We start from the raw sequence: 12,625 nt of genomic DNA on the forward strand, positions 1-12,625 counted from the left end.
ATGTCCAGTCAATTCAGGTTGCAACAAACAACATCTCAAGGATAATTAAAGCAAACAGGAAAAACCTCACCACAATATGGACTTCTACAGCAAAGGGTCTGAATGCTTACATAAGTGAGAGATATCAGTGTTTCATTTTTAATAAATTTGCAAACCTTTCTGATAACACATTTTCACTTTGTCATTATGAGTTATTGGGTGTATATTAAGTTTAGATTCACTGTAAGTCTTTCCTAGTTCCCCAGATTTATTCTATGATAGAAGTCAAAGTCAAATGTTTAATATCCAAATTGAATTTCAAATTAGAATCAGCCACCGCATCAACATATAACGAAGATAAATGAAATATTTAAAATTAATGATAGGAGAGTAGAATACTAAAAACTCCCATGAATACAATCAACACAATCAGATCATGAACATGCTTGGCAGGGATGTCATTCTTTTATGAGATAACAAAATACTGGCTTAAGCAGCAAGTCTTCAGTTGCCCAATGTAGCATGGTAGAGTGTCAATGAAACTGGTTTGGAGCTCAGTTAAATGCTGCTGTAAATCCACCCATCTTGTGTAATCCACTTGTAGAGTCACTAAGGCAGTACTCTTTCCTAGTAGCAACAGGTGCAAGGCAGGAGCAAACTCTGAACAATGGAGTGCCCGTCAATCCCTGGGCACTGTCACTCAGATACCATACTTACTCCTGTCAGGCAAATCTACATTTGGGAAATGAGGGGAAAACTTTTGTAAATCTATGCAGGCAAGAAAGTGCACACTTTACCCAAATGACAACTGGGCCAGAAACACAAATCCAGTCTCCTAGCACTATAGGTAGCACGCCACCCCTGTTGTAGACTGTTGGGTATAAGTGAATATGTGCCAAGATGGACTGTTGTCCCATCTAGAATTGGTTCATGGCTAACAATTGCAACCCCGCAAAAAATGGAAGTGTATACATGAGTTTTGGAAATGGTAAATCATCATTTGTGTGATTCTGTTTTTACATGCAGTTATAACCCTCTGTCTGTAATGTTTGTCTTCAGCTGTCTTACATGGAAATGTCAAATGTATAACAGAGCAGATTTAGTGCCTAAACTATGTGGGACTTGGTGGGGAGGACTTAACCAATGGAGTTGGAGGACATAATAGCATGGGAAAGGCGCTATATAAATAAAATATATTATAATTATAATTAGCAGGCAGAACTACTTCCATAGGTATATGAGGTAAGATGCTGGACAAAGACCCCTCCTTTTGCATATGCTAGAATAAAGAGTTGGCATTTAACACCCTGTCCATCTTCTACCCTGCCCAACCTTCATTGGAGGCAATTTGTTGAAGGAATCTGACAGGTCCATCTCCTAAAAAGAATCATCACAGGGGCGTAATAAGTGTATATGTTTAATATGTGCTCTGTACAAATACTTTTCTTTCTACTCACATGCACAGCTAATACAAAGCCAGATTTAGCACAGGGGCTCATCATTTAAAACTGCTAGGCAAGCATTAGAAGACAAGACAGGGACAACTGTGAAATGGGCATTGTATACTATTTCTGTGTGTCTAGCTCAGCATGAAACTGTATCCTCTTTGCCTTGATTGGAATGACATGATTCATCTAAGTGGGGGCCTGCACATGAAGAAAGAGTATAAAGCCTTGGAACATTGCCCGGCACACCTTTGAAGCCAATGGACGGATCAGAGATAATGTCATCTGATCAGGAAAATCCTTCCAACACAGAGACAAAAATGGCAAACTCTACACATCAGGCCCCCACTCCCGAAAGTCTTACTATGGGCTTCCTTCATCTGTTATGCAGCGTACACCGTCATTAAAGAAAGCTAAGTTATTTCTCCTATGTGATTTCTTTTAGATTATATCTATATAGTTTTGGGTTATGTAACATGCCGCGATTACAAAATAACTCATTTCAACAAGGGAGTTGGCACACCCCTACTGGATGCATGGGGTATTCAGTCCTACCCCATTATCACCTACCAAAATTCAAAGAAGGTGAACTCCATGATCATTTAGATATAGTACATGAAGAATCTGGGGGAATGACCTAAACAAAGGGAAACATTTGCAAATAGCCTGCCTCTAAACATACAGCAATGAAGTGAAGAGGGCTTCATATGAAGTCAAAGAATTAGTGCTGCCATTGGCAACAGACTTTAGTAGTACCCTACGTTCAGATACAGTTTCATATGCAATCTTATTCATACGATGAAATAATTCTGCTGTCTAGAAAACTCGATTCTGACATTTTCACCCAATACAGGTGGAAACGGATCAAAAAGGCATTATTGGTGAAAAACAAGAAAAAGCAGCAGTGCGTAACCGTAATCCCAGCATGCCAATGTGTATATCATTCAGTGATGAAATATATAGAAAAGCCAGCTGGAGACTGACCCCATTAATAGTTACTGTATGCACTGCTTAGGAAAGTGCCTTACAGACCTGAACTGCAGCTGTGGACGTTCCATGTCAGTGAGAACCTGAAATGAAAGGCTTTTGGAGGCTTAAATCCACATATTAGTTTCCTGATAAATTTACCCAGACCTATTAGGTCCTGTATGTGCAGGTGAGTGGGGGTGAACACGTCAGCCAACAAAATACTAACCTGCGCCACTTCCTAGGCAATAGACTTGGTAAAGCTGAAAATAAACTGTGCAGAAGTGTGTGCCATGTGCTGCCATCCTTTCACTTGGGCCAACTTTGTTTGTGCCAGTCAGAGGTGGGTTCTAGCAGTGGCAACACTGGCATATAATCAAGGCTACACAAAACCCCGGCCCCTTCACAGTGTGTCCCATCTCCTTAATCTGCAAAACTGCATCCAAAGCACAATCATGTTCTCAGCCGGAGCTGGACACCTCTGTGGACTACCTAAAAGAGACATAAATCGTTTGCAACTAGTGCAGAATGCAGCTGCTAGAATCCTAACTAGGAAAAGAAAATCCGAGCACATTTCTCCAGTTTTGATGTCACTACACTGGTTACCTGTGTCATTCAGGATTGACTTTAAAATTCTGCTTATGGTTTATAAAGCCTTAAATTATCTCACCCCATCTTATATATCAGAATGCCTGACACGTTATATTCCAAATCGTAACCTAAGATCCTCAAATGAGTGTCTCCTTAGAATTCCAAGAACAAAACTTAAAAGAAGTGGTGAGGCGGCCTTCTGCAGCTATGCATCTAAAATCTGGAATAGCCTGCCAATAGGAATTCGCCAGGCTAATACAGTAGAGCACTTTAAAACACTGCTGAAAACACATTACTTTAACATGGCCTTTTTAGAACTTCACTTTAACTTAATCCTGATACTCTGTATGTTCAGTTCATCATAATAACTATTCATGGTGGCTCTAAAATCCGTACTGACCCCTACTCTCTCTTCTGTTTCTTTTTTCTGGTTTCTCTGTGATCGTGGCCTGCGCCACCACCACCTACTCAAAACATCATGATGCTCCAACCATGAAAGCCAGAAGTCTACATGACCATCATCTTCAAGTCCTTCCGTGAGAACCCTAAATCCAAAGAGGACTGTTTCATTTATGTTAGGTAGAATGCCCAGAGGGGACTGGGCAGTCTAATGGTCTGGAACCCCTGCAGATTTTATTTTTTTCTCCAGCCGTCTGGAGTTTTTTTGTTTTTTGTTTTTTCTGTCCTCTCTGGTCATCGGACCTTACTCTTATTCTATGTTAATTAATGTTGACTTATTTTATTTTCTTACTGTGTCTTTTATTTTTCTATTCTTCATTATGTAAAGCACTTTGAGATACTTTTTGTATGAAAATGTGCTATATAAATAAATGTTGTTGTTGTTGTTGTTGTTGTCACTGATCTACACTTCCTCCTCCCATGATTGCTGTTGTATGCTAACCAGAACGGAGCCCAGAGGGGTGTCTGTCAAGGAGTACCTATTGAACCTTGCTCAAATTTTGTCTCTGTACAGCTCAGTGAAATGACACCTACCAAAATGCATGCATGTGCCCCTGTTTCTTCTAATGCACACAATCATGTGGAAAAGTATTCTTTACCGAGTAAATACTATTAAATTCCACTATACCATTACTGGGTAGGGCCTTACTTTTACTCACCAAACAGCCTCAATTCTTCATGGCATGGATACCACAAGATGCTGGAAATATTCCTTTCAGATTCTGTTCCATGCTGACTTAATTCCATTATGCAATTTCTGAAGATTTGTCAGCTGCACATTCATGCTAAAAATCTCCCATTCTACCAGATCTCAGAGGTGGTCTGTTGGGTTCAAATCGAGCCTCTAAAGAACACTGAGCTCATTATCATGTTCATGAAACCAGTTTGGTGCCACTTTTGCTTTGTTATCATGCTGAAAGTAGACATTAGAAAATGGGACAATTGTATCCATTATGAAGGACAGCCAGGACACCCAAAGAATGGAAGGATGGGGAAGGTAGCTGCTTTGGGACACTGCCTCCCCCAGGACACTAGATGGCAGCTTCATTGCAGCACAGAAGTGCCCTGGATTCCCACAAGGCACAATGGGATCTGGAGTTGGACTTCACAGCCTTGCTGGGTACCGTGGGTACAGCCAGGAGATGCAGCAGGGAACCTCTACTTTATACACAGCCTGGAATAAAGAAAATGCAAGTTTTCCAGGTCAAGGAGTATATAAAGGATTGCTATATACTCAGGAAGCGAGCCAGAGTCGGAAGGTGTAGGACAGAGCTTGCTGGGAGGTGTGGAGGAGAATAATTGATTATTATTGTAGTATTGTGTATTCACTTGCCTGTTAATTGTGGTGGAGGTGCTTAAAGGCACTATTAGAGGAAGAAAGAAGTTAAAGGATCTTCCTGTTGCTTTTAACCTGTGTCCAGAGCATCTGTTTGTTGGGTTTGAAGGGGCAACAGCGACCTCTAGCATCTTATACCATGATGAAATGAACATGGTCAGCAAAAATACTCAGGCAATGATTGATTGGTATTAACCAGCCCAAAGTGTGCCAAGAAAACATTCTCCACACCATTTACACCACCATGACCAGCTTGGTCTGTCGGCTGTGGATTCACGCTGTTGGAGCTAAATTCTGACCCTACTATCTATGTGCCTCAGCATAAATTGAGGTTCATCAGACCAAACTACGTCTTTCCAGTCTTCCACTGTCCTGTTTTGATGAGCCTGTGCCCAATGCAGTCTCAGTTTTCTATTCGTCACTGACAGCAATGGTGTTCTGCTAAAGCAGCCAATTCATCTCAAGGTTGAGCATGTTGGGCTTTTCTGCTCACCACAGTTGTACAGATTAGTCATCTGAGTTACCATAGCCTTTCTGTCACCTAGAAACGGTCTGGCAATTCTCCTCTGACTTCTGTCATCAACAAGGTGTTCCCCTCCACAGATCTGTCACTCACTGGGTGTTTTTTGGTAATTGCTCCATTCTGAGTGAGCTGTAGAGACTGTTGTGTGTGAGTATCCCAGCAGAATACCAGGTACAGAAATACTAAACCAGCCCATCTGACACCAACAATCCCACCACAGTCAAACTCACTGAGACCACACTTTTCTCCATTTCACTATTTGATGTGAACATGAACTGAAGCTCCTTGCTTGGATCTGCATGATTTTCTACGTTGCCCTGCTGGCAGATGATTGGCTGATTAGAGAATTGCATGGATAAGCAGGTGTACAGGTGTTCCCAATAATTTACTCAGTCGTGTATATCAGCAAAGTTTACACAGTACAGAGCTTGTCATTTGCCTGATTTACATTTAAAAATTGTAATCTTGGCACACATACAGAGCACAGTGGAATTCTTACTTGCATGTGCTAATCAACATGCAACACGTTGCCCCTCTATGGTCTAGTCATTAGTGAGTATACCATCCTTACCTGAAAACTTCTGTCATTCTTACCTGAAAAAGGTGAGAACACATTTATCAATGAACATTAAACCCAACAAGAAATCAAAATATTTACACAGAAAACAGCTTAGAACAGATATATAAGCTGGAAGGTTAAATTTATTACAATATAATAAATAAATAAAAAGACTACATCTGCAGATCTAGACTCAGATTTTAGATATTAACCACAATGGCACTACGTTTAGTTTTTCTTTTTTCTTTTTTGCTTGCTTTCTTTGTACTTTTCACTTTAACATCTTGTGCATGCAATGATTATCCTATTTCAGCATTGTTCATTTTTTATTTTAAGGCTTATACAGAGACTGCTTTGCAATGAAACATTACTTCACTTTGACATTTTTTTTTTCTGATAGCAATTGTTTTCAAAAGTGACCCGGGACCACCACTGCTGCCAGTGACTTCTAGTGAAGGAGGTCCACCATTAATTGAGGGTGTTGATGGTGTCCTCCACCTCTGTCTATGGAAACCTATAATTATTCTTTGCACTTCCGTCATGAGTGCCTTGATTACAAAAGGAAACATTTACTTTTTTAATTCTTTGATGAGGCATTGTTTTCTCTTTCTTTTTCTACTCAGTTTCTCATGGTCTGTGTTCTGACATGGTGACTCATAAGGGTTTAAAAGATCACAATAGTTTCAGGCATTTTCTGTAATGGGTTGGCACAGAGGTTAGTGCTGCTGCTGCTGATGATGATGATGCACAGGTTCAACATCCTTGGTTCAAATCCTTGTTGTTTGTGTAGAGTCTGCATAGTCTGTCTGTGTTCTTTTGGCACATTATTCACATGTCTAAGTGGGTTTCCCTCTGGATACTCAGCTCTCCCTCTGATATCACCAAACCAATTCAGAATACACTAACTGATGATTCCAAAATTGGTGCAGGTGAAGGTGGGTGCTTAAGTGGGCACTGGAAGGGACTGGCACTTTCTTTAGGCTTTTCCCTGCCTTATTACCAGTGTTACCAAGATTCTGGCCCTCTTTGATCCTGCATTTCATTAAACCGTTTTAGTAATGTTATTTATATTCCATTCATCCATGTTCTAAACCTGCTTTATTCTGAGCAGGGTAGTGGGAAGCTGGAGCCTGACCCAACATGCATCAGCACAAGGCAGGAACAGTACCTGGACAGGACACACGTTTGTAACATCCTCAGCCTAACTGTAGCCTTTGGAAAGTCATTTAAAGCATCCAAAAACTACACCACCAGAAGAAAATGGAACAGTCCAGCTAATTATAGTGTGAGCACCAATTAGTGATTTCCCACACTGGTCATCAGCTGAATGTTAATCCTGAATGATCATCATTCAGCCATCTGTCTGCTTACCATGACAGGAAACACAAGAATTCACCATGGCTAGAATGTCAGCTCTTCATGGGACACTCACTCAGCAGCTCAATTAAGCACAACTAATTCAATTAACATTTGGGGCCGTGGGATTTGGGGAGAGGTAATGTACAGTTACCAATAAAAGACAACTGGTAATTAATAAAATAGTGACTGGGTTATAATCTGTACGTACATTGAAAAATAATGAATGAAGCAATGAAAATCAAAAGTGTTTTAAAATAAGAAAAACATTTCAGTGACTCTAAATTGGCCCAGTGTGTCAGTGTGGGTGTGAGTGGGTTCTGCCATCCAGGGTGGGTTCCTGCTGGGTATCCAATGCTCATAGGATAAGCTCCACGTCCAGGGGTTCTGAATTGGATTTAGTCAGTTCAGGTAATGGAAGAATGAATGGATGAATATAACAATTTCTCTGGCTTGACCATTGAATTGGCAGAAAATTCTACACACTTGATTACAAACACCCAAAAGAAAACTATGACAAACAATTAATAGGCAAATCAATCATTCTATAAATAAATAAATCATAACCAATTCACACCAGAGTAATCAGCTTTTTATTGTCAATACCCAAATCACCCAACTGAAGTGCCTCTGTTGTACACTTTTTAAATAGCACACACAAAATCTTACCTTGAAAGATGTCTACCCTGTTAAGAAGTATGCTGTAGATTAACGTGAAGCCTGCTACAACATAAGGCGAGATCCCAAGTTTAGCTTGCTGCATACAGAAAACTAAAACCAGAATTGTGTCTTACCATCCAGTTCAGTGTCACAAGGAGGTGGTGCCCATCCCAGCAACACAAGGCTTAAGGTGGGACCCAACTTTGGACAAAACACCAGTCCACCACACTCACGAACATACCGCACCATTTTAAAGTCGCTAACTAGCGTAACACATACAGTATGTGTTTGAAATGTGAACATGGGCTGAAAGTACAAACTTCACGCAAATAGTACACTGCAAAACTTTAAATCTAAGCCAAGTGAAAAGTATTTAAATCATGATGTTAAGTCTAGTATTTCTTATTGTAAGAATTATTGACTTTTCCAAATTTGGTATTTACAATTATTTACCTTACTTTAAGAAGTCTTGTCAAGTAAATATTGTTTACTGCTTTGGCAGATTTTTTTTTTTGCTAATTATAAGCACCACAGGGGATAAACCCAGACCAGTGTGTATCTTTGTGCCAGTCCCAAGCCCGGATAAATGGGGAGGGTTACGTCAGGAAGGGCATCCGGTGTAAAATTTTGCCAAATCAATATGAGGATAAGAATACAAATTTCCATACCGGATTGGTCGAGCCCCGGGTTAACAACGACCAACCAGTACTGTTAACCAACAGGGTGCTGGCGGAAATTGGGCAACTGTTGGCCAAAGAAGGAGAAGGAGAAGAGAGGGGGGAGATGTGTCAGGAAGCAGGAGTAGAGGAGGAAAGTAAAGAGAGTGGAACTGAGGGTAGGAACTTTGAATGTTGGCAGTATGACTGGTAAGGGGAGAGAGTTAGCAGATATGATGGAGAGAAGGAAGGTTGATATATTGTGCGTGCAAGAGACTAAATGGAAGGAGAGCAAGGCCAGGTAGATCGGAGGTGGATTCAAATTGTTCTATCATGGTGTGGATGGGAGGAGAAATGGAGTAGGGGTTATTCTGAAGGAACAGTATGTCAAGAGTGTTTTGGAGGTGAAAAGAGTGTCAGACAGAGTAATGATTATGAAGCTGGAAATTGGAGCTGTGATGATGAATGTTGTTAGTGCATTTGCATCCGAGGTTGGGTGTGCAATGGGTGAGAAAGAAGATTTTTGGATTGAGTTGGATGAAGTAATAAACAGTGTACCCAAGGGACAGAAAGTAGTGATTGGAGCGGATTTCAATGGGCATTTTGGTGAAGGGAACAGTGGAGACAAGGAGGTGATGGGTAGGTATGGTGTCAAGGAGAGGAACAAGGAAGGTCAGAGGAAAGTGGATTTTGCCAAAAGGATGGACATGGCTGTTGTGAATACGTATTTTAAGAAAAGGGAGCAACATAGAGTTGCATACAAGAGTGGATGAAGATGCACACAGGTAGATTACATCCTATGCAGAAGAGTTGATCTAAAGGAGGTTAAAGACTGCAAAGTGGTGGCAGGGGAAAGTGTAGTTAAGCAGCATAGGATGGTGGTCTGTAGGATGACGTTGGAGATCAAGAAGAGGAAGAGAGTAAGGGCAGAGCCAAGGATCAAATGGTGGAAGTTGAAAAAGGAAGACTGCAAGGTTGAGTTTAGGGAGGAAGTGAAACAGGCACTGGGTGGCAGTGAAGAATTACCAGACAGCTAAGAAACTACAGCAGATGTAGTAAGGGTGACAGCAAGAAGGGTGCTTTGCATGACATCTGAAAAGAGGAAGGAGGAAAAGGAAACCTGGTGGTGGAATGAGGGAATGCAGGAGAGTATACAGAGGAAGAGGATGGCAAAGAAGAAGTGGGATAGTCAGAGAGTAGACATGAGTACAAGGAGATAAGGCGCAAGGTGAAGAGAGAGGTGGCAAAGGCTAAAGAAAAGGCATATGATGAGTTGTATGAGAGGTTAGACACTAAGGAGGGAGAAAAGGACCTGTACCGATTGGCTAGACAGAAGGACAGAACTGGGAAAGATGTGCAGCAGGTTAGGGTGATAAAGGATAAAGATGGAAACGTACTCACAAGCGAGGAGAGTGTGTTGGTTTTGTATGTGGACCTTTTTGTCTGCTTGTTTAGAGTTTGCATGTTCTCGTAATGTCTTTTTTTCGGAGCATCTTGCCTTCTACCCTTATCTCACAGATGTGCAGGTTAGGTTAATTGTTGAGTCTGGACTAGTGTGAGAGTTTGGGCTGACCCCACTTCTTTGCTCGGTTCCTGACTTGTACCTTATGCTGCTAGTGCTGCACGGAAAATATAAAATTGGATGCAGGTGGCACAGTGCTGTAATATTTATGAATGCAAAAGTGGGTTAGTCCAACAGTGAAATATCATGGCAGAATTGGCAGCAAAGATGGTAACATGCAAAGCAAGCAAAAACCATAACAGGAAAACAGGTAAAAACAGTAAAAACAACTTAATACAGTCTATAACAGGAGGCAGGAGAAGTCTCGGTCAAAACATCAGCTTTTTGTGGAACACTTCATTTATATTGAATGGGATGTGAGTAGAAGAATGAGAGTTGACGTCCCAGGCTGCACAGCAGTTGCATTGTGATAAACTTCACATTGAACAGGTTTGCTTTGGCCAATGTCACAGCAAAAACATCACCGACCTTTGATAAACACTGATCTTACACTTAAGGGCTTACTTGTTCAAAAGAGGTGTTGAAATGTACAGGTACAGCAGTTCATCCAACTTTCATCACCCTATTAATTTATATGGAAAGCCAATGCCAAATACCCTCTCAAGTCCATTACACTACCATAATGCACTTGCGAGGCCTCATCTGGAGTACAGTGTGCAGTTTTGGTTTCTATAGACTACAAAAAGGACATAGCAGCACTAGAAAATGTCCAGAGAAGAGCAACTAGGCTGATTCCAGGACTGCAGAGGATGAGGTATGAGGAAGGATTATAAGAGCTGAGCCTATACAGTTTCAGCAAAAGAAGAGTAACAGGTGAAATGATTGAAGTATTTAAAATTATGAAGAGAATCAGTACAGTGGATCGACTCTGTTATTTTAAAATGAGTTTATCAAGAACACAGGGACACAGTTGGAAACTTGTTAAGGGTAAATTTCACACAAACAATATTAAGAAGTTTTTCTTTACACGAAGAACGATAGACACTTGGAATAAGCTACCAAGTAGTGTGGTAGACAGTAAGATTTTAGGGACTTTCAAAACTCGACTTGATGTTTTTTTGGAAGAAATAAGTGGATAGGACTGGCAAGCTTTGTTGGTCTGAATGGCCTGTTCTCGTCTAGATTGTTCTAATGTTCTAATCAATATGTCACTCCAATCTTTGGCAGGAATAAGCTAGCAATATCTCAGCAACCTTCACCTGCTGTTCCATTGTAGACCTGTGCTCAGTGATAGGGTTACACTACAATATATTTGGATATTTTAATACTTCTTAACAGTTTCAGAGTTCAATAAACCCCAAAATCACTGTGCAGTATTTAAGAGGTTAAGTGCCTGGAAATGCACCCTTGCTACCTGCTCTGCTGAGCCAGTTTGGCTCTTGATGGATCCTTCAAGTGAGAAAGGCCACATTGTCCTTAGGTGAACCCCATATTTGGTCCCATGTTCCAGGAAGCAGCAACCCCTGGTGTTTTTCTTCATATAGGACTTCTTATTTTCTCTTATTCTTGACAGACAACTTTAGGGCTCATCTAAAGGTAATTACAATCCAAACCAGGGGTTGGCGCTGTTGCCTAATGCCTGTTCTCTTCCTCACTCTGCAGAAGCAGTGATTGAATGTTGCACCCCTAACGATGTCACTTCCAGTTCCTGAACTTTTGTCCTCCAGATTCAAAAATCACCACCATCTTAGAGTCAGTCAAGCAAAGACTGGCGTCTAGAAAAGACCATTCTTGTTTTTTTGTTTATTTTTTGAGACTACCAGTCATACAGGATTCACTATGGCGCCCCAACTCTTGATCTGCTGTCTTTGTCTTTATTACAATATATACTGTGCAAGGATGGAAAAGTTACAGAGTGGGTCCAGAGAAGTACTGGGGTTGCACCTTTTAATTCTTATTGCATGTCAAACAAAACAAAAGCATGAGGATACAAAGCGCAAACAGTCAATTAACAGAAATAAAAGTAATCTCCTTGGCTTCAAAAGTTATCAGCTCATAAAAACGGATCTGGAATGTGGAGCTCCATACTTCTAGTAAGTCCAGGCCCAACTGAAACGCTGCCATTCATGGATGTTGGGTTCTTATTGGTCTCCAACCAGAAGGGGTGTAGTCAGTTGCCCTCAGTGGGCATCTTCATTGCTGTTTTGGAGAGAAGAGACAATACTGTTAGCAACAGTGCCCCCTCCTGTCCTGGGGTAGTATTGCCTGGAAGGTGAAATCTGACGTGCATGCGTGACATGAGATTCGTAAAATAACCACAAATCACATTTTGAGCAGTGGGTCACCCCATCATAAGTGTCAGGATGTCTAAGATCTGTTCTTTATTTCCTTCCCCCCCCCAAGTACGGACACACAGACATTGTGTTCTTTTATTTTTGACTGTTTGTTTTCAAAGAGCAGGATGAAAACACTTTGCTTTTAGACCTTGTTTGTGTATTACTTTGTAAGATGAGTAAACACAACCTACACTTATGATAACAAATTAGGAACATTTTCTTATTGTGAGCAAAACTGGCAATGAGAGAATGCAGAGATGTGTCAAATTAAAGATGGTAGCAAAGAAAAGCTACAGA

The sequence above is a fragment of the Polypterus senegalus genome, chromosome 1, assembly GCF_016835505.1.
Source record: "Polypterus senegalus isolate Bchr_013 chromosome 1, ASM1683550v1, whole genome shotgun sequence".
Classification (NCBI taxonomy): Eukaryota; Metazoa; Chordata; class Cladistia; order Polypteriformes; family Polypteridae; genus Polypterus; species Polypterus senegalus.